Raw genomic sequence first — 10048 nt, forward strand, 5'->3', positions numbered from 1 at the left:
AAACAGGTTTTGAAGGTTCTTGAGAGCAGAAGTCAGCTAGAGCTGTCATTCATTCAACCAAAAGTAAACATGCTCTCTTTTGGGTGATGCTGTGCAGAGAGTCAAAGCTAGGAATTAATTACGGAGCAGCTGCAACTACCAGCCATCCTTCAGGAGTCGGCTGTGAAGTGGAACGTACAAATAACACAGGTAATCAGATCCACGGGTTGCTGGGAATGATGCAAACACATTATTCTCCCCAAATTAAAGCACTCTATTCATGTCCAGAGCTTGAAAATTCATTTCTCGGTAAAGGTCAAGAAAAGCAAACATTGCTTGAATTTAATTATTAAGCCAGCTGTCAGTCACTGGCAGTGACAGAGACAGGAAGCAGGAAATCGGCTGAAATTAGCATGACAGGCTCCTTGCATCTTTAATCAAGAACTCCTCTTTCAGAAATACTTTATTTATCACTGAAATAATGATGCCGAGTTGGCATCTACTTTATTCCCTTTCTGATTTATCTCATTCTTTTAAATAGCAAGTCTAGCAAACAAGACTTTAGTTCGCTAAGACAATGGATTCCAGTAGGGCTGATAATTGTTTTAATCTGTCATTGCCTACACGCTAAAGCAGTGCTCTGAAGCAACATCAAAGCCTGAGATAAAAATCAGACCTTTTGGCCTTTGTTTTGTTTACAAGTTGAGGTGTGGGAGAGTTGGTCCAAGCATCAGGCAAACCAGTTCTGTCCTGAAACCACCACTCCTACCTAGGGGCAGCTTCCAAAGGTGGAGAGGACTTGGGGTAGGTTGGAAGAGAGTACTTGAACTATTCATGTCGAGCATATGAGGAGACGGCCTAACTCACCTGCCATCCCCTCCTAGATCCACCACTGCTACGAATCTTTCCTCCGTAACTTTGGAGAATTCACTTAAACTGTCTAATTCACCAACTGCAAAATGGGACTAGCGCACTCAAAAAGGGAGGGACTGGTGCTGGTCTGAAGGTGATGGTGGTGCTTACGGGTGATTTTTATGTTCTTCTTTCTGCTTACCTGTTTTCTCTGATTTTTCGGAAATGAAATTTTAAGTGTGTTCTAAAATGTCAATATTCTTTGGTCACCACAAGTTCCTGAAGATTAAGTTATTGCCTAGCTATTGATGAATGTTCTTCTGTATTTTGATGGTTCTTTACACATGGGGTCATAAGAGAGGAAGCGATTCATTATTGACTCAAATTATAGTCAACATTCTTCCACAGCCCACGTTGCTTCTCAATAAATTCTAAAGCTTCTTCGAGTGGTAAAATTAAATGATAATGATACCTTTAGTACTTTCATCCAATACATGTTCTCCAGTCATCATCATGAAACAGAAATGCTTTCTGAGGTTGATGTCTGACATATATAATGAGTTACATAGAAAAGTTTAGAAATATTAGCTAACCTATCATCAATTCGAGAAACTACTTTGCTTGAAGGGAATGATTAAGCACATTTTCAATAGTTCTCAGCACACTGATGGCCACAGAGAAGAAATGACTTTTTGAGTTAGATCGAACTAGATGAAAATGATATAACTTCAAAAATGGAAACAAAGATTCAAATTCACATAACACCAAAAAAGTCCTTATTTTTTTTTTTCTGCTTTTTCCCCCCAAACCCCCACAGTATACAGTTGTATATTTTTTCAGTTGTGGGTCCTTCTAGCTGTGGTATGTGGGACGCCACCTCAACATGGCCTGGATGAGTGGTGCTGTGTCCGCTCCCAGGATCCGAACCAGTGAAATCCTGGGCTGCCAAAGCGGAGCACGCGATCTTAACCACTTGGCCATGGGGCCAGCCCCAGCAGTCCTTATTTTTAAGTTTAGTACCTCTTATACACATATCAGCACATATATAATAACACATATTTCATTAATATGCATGCAAGGTCTTCTTTATGTTCATTTGAAGTTGTTTAGCTTTTAACAATTTGAGTGTTATTAATGGTTATGATAGAAATGTTTATATGGTTTCTCCTGTTATGAGTTTATCTTTCTCTCAGCTGATATAGACAGATTCTGTCGGCTACAGCGTAAGTCACTTTCTTTTCTAGAGTATTCATTTTCTCAAAGTCATAAAATCTAAATTGAATTCATGGGAACAAACATTTACCGAGAACCAGCTATGTATACAGTACGGGACTAAGTATTATGTGTACTCACAGATTTGTATTTATTTAGTGCCTTGTAATAATTAGAGCCACTAGTTGTTTTTTCTCACTTCCAAATGCAGTAGGTTAAAGCTATACCATAACCCCCCACCCACCCCCCACCCACCCCCTATCCAGGGTTTTGCTTTCCAGAGTTTCAGTTACCTGTGGTCAACTGCAGTCTGAAAATATTAAATAAACAATTTATAAGTTTAAATTGCATGCCATTCTGCATAGTGTGATGAAATCTCATGCCATCCCACTCCATCCTCCACGGAAGTGAATCATCCCTTTATCTGGTGTATCCACACATTATACGCTACCTGTCCCTTAGTCACTCAGCAGCTGTCTCTGTTATCGGGTGACTGTCACGGTATCGCAGTGCTTGTATTGAAGTGACCATTGTTTTACTTCATAATGGCCCCAAAGTGCAAGAGTAGTGATGCTGGCAATTCGGCCATGCCACGGAGAAGCCGTAAATTGCTTCCTTTAAGTGAAAAGGTAAAAGTTCTAACTTAATAAGAAAAAAATAGTATGCTGAGGTTGCTAAGATCCACGGTAAGAATGGATCTTCTATCTGTGAAATCTAAGAAAGAAAAAGAAATTTGTGCTAGTTTTGCTGTCATACCTCAAATACGTATGTATCCAAAAAAATATAGTGTATGTGGGGTTTGTTACTATCCTCGGTTTCAAGCATCCACTGGGGGTCTTGGATAGTATCCCCGTGGGTAAGAGGGGACTACTGTTCCTAAATCTCTAATAAGAAGCCAAATAGATGCTGGCGAAGCACTCCACACACCGGGGTCTGAAGAGCTGCAACAGCCTTTTCCTTTAAGAAGCCCCCCACATATTTGAGCTTAGGAAGCACTGAAGTGGCACCTGGACACCAGAATAAACTTGGAGACACATTACTCTGCAAAATGCCAGAAGTTCATGTCACAGTGTTACGTCAGCTATTTTAAAAGACAAACACTAATTTTTCAACATTTCTACTTCAGTCTGCTTCCTTAATTACTGATGTTTGGAAAAAACAGAAAACAAAGATTGTAATTTACAACAAGTATTTCCTTAATTAAATGAAAACTGTAGTGTTGGTTACATAGCCTAATCATAGTTTACCCTTCAGTGTAATAATTAAAAGTTTTTTCTTTTTGCTGGATGCAGCAGACGTCAATTCTGGCTAGCTAAAGGAAAATTAAAAAAAGGATGCTGGGGTACTTCCATCTAAGGAAAGGTTGACCCACCAAGAAACCGAGACAGCTTGGAAGCTTGAGCAGTGGAGGTTTGGGGACCTGCTCTCTGGAGCACTGCAGACGCCTCCCCTCTGTCCTTGTCCAGTACAAATTCCCTGGAAGGAGCACCTGATGGCCTGGTTGGGGGCTCACCCTGGATCAGTTGCTGGGGTCAGAGAGGTAGGATCATGGAGCCGGAGCATGGTCCCCGTGGCCCACTCCTGGGCCTGTTCTCAGAGACAGCCTCCACTAAGGAAGCTTCAAAAGATCTTGAAAACGAACTGAGGGTGGCTGTCACCGTCATGATGGTGTGTGGAGTGGAGAGTCGGGGAATTTCACTAACTTTACACTGTCATTCTAATAGGAGTGACATTTCTGTTTTGTTAAAACAAAATGTCTTAGGCTTATGATTTTTACTGGTTTAGGAGGACTATAGACAGGGTGCCAGTTTGAAAAAGAAAGTTTGGGGGGAACAAACATATATTCTTGATTAGGGAATTTTTACATAAATATCTGGACTGCTAATTCCACACACTTGTTTATTTCACGGACCAGTAAACCCACTAAATCATAAAAGCTCATCTCTTTATCAGGTGGCATGGTTAATATTTAGGCCTGGGTGCCTAGCACCATCTTGAGATGTCAACTGTGAAGCAGAAATAACAAGCGCTGTATCTAAGAAGAAAACAACAAGCAGATTGATCTGTGGCTATTAATTAGACGCACCAAGCAATGTGATTTTATCTCCTGTCAATTAGCACTTAGTTACCAACACCGTCAAAGGAAGGTAAATTTCCCCAGCATTCTACTGGGCAAGAGTGCTGGGCACAGTTTGCTTAATCTTAGTTTTGGAACAATAAATTTCTCTTTCAAAACAAAGAGGATGAATTCCAGCGCTATCCTGTCATTAAGCCAGCATTAACTCGATTAGGGAATATTCTGGACCTCCCCCTTGAGCATCGGGGTGAGGTAAGGGTTGTTTGGAGTCATAATTAGCTCATGTCCTTCAACATAATTAGCTCCATGTCCTCATTTCCTTATCCAGTGGGCAGTAAGTACCATTAGGTAAAAACCAACCTTTTCACTTTGCCCTGCTATAAAACACAAAATCTCAACAATCCCAGGTGTTCACCTGCGGACCTAAGGATGCTGACAGTGGAGGAATCCAAGCACCAAGACATCTGGGAGCACCCAGATCATTCGGTCTTTATGACAGATGCCGAACACCATAGAATTCTAAGAGATGGCCAGGAGAAGGTGAGAGGATTCCTTCGGGGATAAGGGGTGAAGATGCAGCACTTGGCTGGTTCATCCTGTCTTTGTACTGTTCCTCCATCTCCAGCTTTCCCAAACTCTCCACCCAACATTGCTTTACAGGGTTATATTGGTAACTGCCTGGAATTTGGAGGGAACTGGGGAAGTTCAACTATTAAATTTTTTTCTAAGACCCCTCTCTCCTTCAGATTTGGACTAGGGCATTCATTGCTTAACACCCATGGTGTAGGGTATGCCTTGAATCTATAAAATCTCCTAAATTTCTGCCAGTTAAATGATTTTTATTTTAATTTATGTTTTGGCAAAACCCCAGGGGTCATCGGCATAGGGGGATTAGTCGTGGTCACTACAATAGCTCTCATTGACAGAAATGTTATTGAGCACATCAGAAATAATGCAAGCATGGTTTACCAGGTCTCTGAGGGTTTTATCTTGAGACTGAACTGTCTTTTTCACTGCCAGCCTTGATTGCTATCCCTAGCAATGAGACACAAGCTTCACTGAATACATTCTTATTGTAAGAGTCAGGCAATACCTTAGTATGTAGATTAAATTTGACAGTCCACCCTTACTCCCCTCCCCGTCCCACATCCATTCCCATTCTCATAGGTAAGTACTGTTAACAGTTATCTGCATCCTGGTCTTTTCTATTGATATGTAAATAAATATACATAAGTACTTCTTCTTTGAATAAATGGAATCATACTGGGTTTTCATTTAATAATTTCCTTTTTTTAAAAGCAGCATTTCTTGGTGATCTTTCCATAAGCTACATAAGTCAATCTCCTTCTTCTTAATGGCTGCATAATGCTCCACAGTCTGGCTGCCACACAATTTATTTAACCATTTAACTATTCAAGGAGATTTAGGCCCTTTCCTTTTTTTTTTCTTTCTTCTCTCCTTACAGACAGAGCTCTGATGGACTTCTTGGTATATTCATCTTTATAATTGAACACAAATCTTTCTTTTTTTTTTTTCCTGCTTTATTTCCCCAACCGCGCCCCCCACCGGTACATAGTTGTATATCTTAGTTGTGGGTCCTTCTAGTTGTGGCATGTGGGATGCAGCCTCAACATGGCCTGATGAGCAGTGCCATGTCCGCGCCCGGGATCCGAACCAGCGAAACCCTGGGCCGACACAGCGGAGCGCTCAAACTTAACCACTCGGCCACAGGGCCAGCCCCTGAACACAAATGTTTCTTTAGGACAGTTTCTTAAAATAGGAACAGCTGAGTCAAAGGGCATGCACTTTAAATATTTACAGCTATGGCTAAATTGTCTTCTAGAAAGGCTTGATCAATTAACTCTTGTTATCACTAAAAGTTATCAATAGATTTAAAAACTTGATGGTCAAGAACCATTGCATCATTTTCATTTGTACCTATGTATTAGTGGGGCTGAACACATTTTCACATGACACATTGACGAGCCATTGATCTTCTATGAATTGCCTGATGGTGTCTCTTGTCCATTTTTTTTACATTGTTTGTAGCAGCTTTCTCTGTGTATACATTACATATGCTGCAAATATTTTCTCTCAGTCTGTTGCCCTATTAAAGCAAACAAAAAACCCCAAAAGTTTCTTAATTCTTGAGTGAAATATGTCCATTTTTTTCTTTATAGATTCTGAGTTGTGAGTTTTGCTAAGAAACAACATTAGTTTAGGGAAATAGCTTACATTTCCTTCCAATATTTTATTTTCCCCTATGTTTGTTCTTTAATCCATCTGAATTTTATTTTTCAGAATCCAAGGCAAGAGTATAATTTCATTATTTTTCAACTTTCCCCAATTGGTTTAAAATTGCACTTCAATCATAAATTAAATTCATATCTATACCTGGATCTGTTTCTGGAGTCTCTATTCTGTTTTATTCATCTATTTGTCTTTTCCTGCATCAATACCATTTTTAAAAAAGCATTATAGCTCTATTGTTTTGTATAGACATTTTGACGAGGTACTCAAATCTCCTGGTTGTTCTTGTTCAAAATGTATTAATTTGCCTAGTGCATTTTTTCTTCAAGATGAATTTTAGAATTGCAAACTTGTAAAAACTTTAAATTGTAAAACTTTATAAAGAATCTATTTGAGATTTTAATTGGGATAGCACTAAATTTATAGATTAATTTAGAGAGAATTTATATCATTCTTTTTTCCACTTTATTTAGGTATGATTAACAAGAATTGTATATATTTAAGGTATACAATGTGATATGTTGATATATGTATACATTGTGAAACGATTGCCACCATCAAGCTAATTAAGATGTATTTCAACATTGCATTTTCTATCTAGAAATATGGTGCACATTTCCATTTGTCAGTCTCTCCTGTCCTTTAAAATTTTTAATACATACTTGTAGATACCCAGTGTCTAGTACTGTCCTAGCAGCAGATCTTTGAATATCTTCCATTTCTTCTACAGCTATTGATCTATTCAGATTTTTAAAATATATTTTAAAGTAAATTTAATTGAATTATATTTTTATAGAAAGTCATACATTTATCTAGATTTACAAAATTATTGGCATAAAGTTGTACATACTGCCTTATATCCCTATTTATAGTTCTAATCCTTTTTATTTCTAATATTTGTCCTTTTTTTTGCCAAGCATCTGTTTTATCAATGATTTCAAAGAATCTATTTTTGTGCCTTATTGATCAAGTCTACCTCTTTTTGAAATCTTTTATTTCAAGATTTTATTTTATTAATTCTGTCATAGTTTCCTTGGGTTTATTTTGATGCTTTTGTCTAGCTTCTTGAGTAAAATACTTAGTTCATTTATTTGTAATCTTTTTTTAATATATACATTCAAGACTAAATATTATTATCCTCCAAGTACATCTTACTTGATATGTAATGTAATTCTCACACTGTTGCTTCTTTCTAAAAAGTTTACAATTTGAACCTAATTTCTTTTTTCAGAAGGATGCTTTTAATCTCTTCGAGCGAGTTCAAAATTTCACATTGGTTAGACTTCAGTTTTCCTATTCTTTGGTGGTTAATTTCTAATTTCATTACACCATAGGAAGTCTTCATTGTGGGCTGCATATATGCAATGCTACCCGTGGCACGTCATCTGAGGAAGTTCCCTCGCAGTGTAAATGGAATTGGAGCTGCTAAACCCACCTAATGAAGTTTAAAATCTCAGAAATAATGTGTGATGCTGGTGGAAGTACTGTACTTATAATTTGATGGTTTCACAGAGTACCAGCTACTTCTCTTCATGGCTTTCCATCTTGTGTGCTTGATGAGAAACGAAAAGTCTCTCAGATTAATTCCAAACTTCAGAATGACCAATTTTCCTTTGAGATGCCTCACATTCTGCTTGATTTTCATTGGTCAGGCTGGACTAACTGCTCATGAGAGATACAGGAAAGTGAGCTTATACTGCCTGTTTTTCCAGAAGCTCTCCTTCAACAGCATCTCATCCTTGATACCAGAAAACACAGCGTATGGGAGTTATAATAAATAGGCAAAGTGGTACTTCTGTTTAAACGGATCATTCAAAAGATCTAACACAGTGATCTACACTCTACTTCCTCTAGATCAGTGGTTCTCAACTGTGGTTTTGCTGGGAGCACTTATGGAGTTTGCTTTAATATGAATGGCCCATCTGGGAGATCTTGATTTTGTAGATGTGTGATGGAGCTGAAAACCTGTTTAAAGAGCTTCACAGGTGATTCCGATGCATACCTAGAGGGTGAACCACTGTTTTAATAAATTTAAATTAAAAATGTTAACAGAAGTACAACTATCCATTCCTAAACATTCACAACATTCTGAATCTCCCACTCCACAGACTCCTTCTTCCTGTCTATAAAACATGCTCTGTGTTCTGACTGTAAAAACAATACAAAACAAACTTCGACCACTTTTGTTCATCTCTATACTTCTCCAGAGTGATTGCAATCAATATCTTTATTTTCTCTCCACTTTTTCTTCCTGAAAACCCTGAGATCTTGCTTCTATCTATGCTACTTATGAGATAATAGAAAATACATAGATTGGTCTCTGTCCCCATTTCCTGGCATAGACCTCCAAAGTCCCTTGTAATTTCCTAAGTGGCAAGAGCACTAGGAACATCTTTTGTTCTAACGAGCCAACTCTGGGTGGGCTCCTGGTCACCAGACAGATCAAGCCATGATTAGAAGCTTGGAATTCTCAGCTCCGCCCCTCACCCTCCAGAAGCGGGAGAAGGGCTGAAAATGGAGTTAATAATTGACCATGCCTACATGAGGAAGCCTCCATGATATCCCAGTAGTATGGGTTTCAAAGAGCTCCCACATCCACATGCTGGGAGGGTGACGCACCCCAACTCCATGGGGACGAAGCTCCTGCGCTCATGACCCTCCGACATCTCGCCCTATGCATCTCTTCATCTGGCTGTTATCTGTATCCTTTATATCCTTTAATAAACTGGCAAATGTGTTTCCCTGAGTTCTGTGAGCCACTCTAGCAAACTAATCGAACCTGAGGAGATGGCCATGGGAACCTCTAATTTGTAGCCAAATTGGACAGAAGTTGTGAGTAACCTGGGGACTTACTCCTTGTGATTGGCATCTGAAGGGGGGTGGGAGCAGTCTTATGGGGCTGAGCCCTTAACCTGTGGGATGTGACGCTATCTCCAGGTAGATTTCATTTAAAAATAACAATAAACTTATTATACATCAACACAAGTAATATATTTTATTAAAAACAATTTTTTAAAAATTTAGTGAGATGAGTGCCATTGCTTTACATTTTTGTAAATCTCTTTAATGTCTGGCTTAATAAAAGACAGCTGGATTCTCAGTCTGCTCTCCTATGTTGTTTTGCTTAAAGTATATGGAGAAAATTAGGCCTTTCACAGATACGTAGTTGGAAAAGAAAAATGTATTTTTGAAGGCTTTTCAAATAGTTGTCAATATTATTTTTAATATGTCACCAAAATTTGACAAATGGCAGCTTCAGAAAGGTTAGTTGCAATGTGTAATCTGAAACCACATTAACAAACTTTACACCCTGTTACATTAAGTTCCATTGGTCTATTTTATGCTTTGAATGGATCTTTTACCCATGCCGGATTTTGTAACATACACTGGTCATTTGGAAAATATTGGCTCACTGAGATCTTCCAAATGTTGACATATCATATTATCAACAATATCATCAGAATAATTTTTAAAGTTTTGGGAACCTAACAACCTCACAATGACAGACACAGATTTTCCCAAATTCTAATTTTTGTTTGAAAGCTTAAATTTTACAATTACAACAAATACTGGTCGTTGTTTTCCTTGAAAAAAGATGCTCACTTAGTTCAGTTTTGAGGAGCTGTCCGCCAAGTACTCAAGTTTGAATAACCATAGTATGTCTGCCGGTCGTTCTTT

The 10048-nt window shown here is 38.4% G+C and overlaps 1 long non-coding RNA gene across 1 annotated transcript; it reads left to right on the forward strand.

Moving 5' to 3' along the window:
• Positions 1-804: 804 nt before the first annotated feature.
• On the forward strand, positions 805-9470 carry LOC139075736 (uncharacterized). The gene is made up of 2 exons (XR_011526477.1): positions 805-1004; positions 7705-9470. It is a non-coding gene; the product is annotated as an uncharacterized lncRNA (long non-coding RNA).
• Positions 9471-10048: the final 578 nt, after the last annotated feature.

The sequence above is a fragment of the Equus przewalskii genome, chromosome 14, assembly GCF_037783145.1.
Source record: "Equus przewalskii isolate Varuska chromosome 14, EquPr2, whole genome shotgun sequence".
In the NCBI taxonomy this organism is placed as follows: domain Eukaryota; kingdom Metazoa; phylum Chordata; class Mammalia; order Perissodactyla; family Equidae; genus Equus; species Equus przewalskii.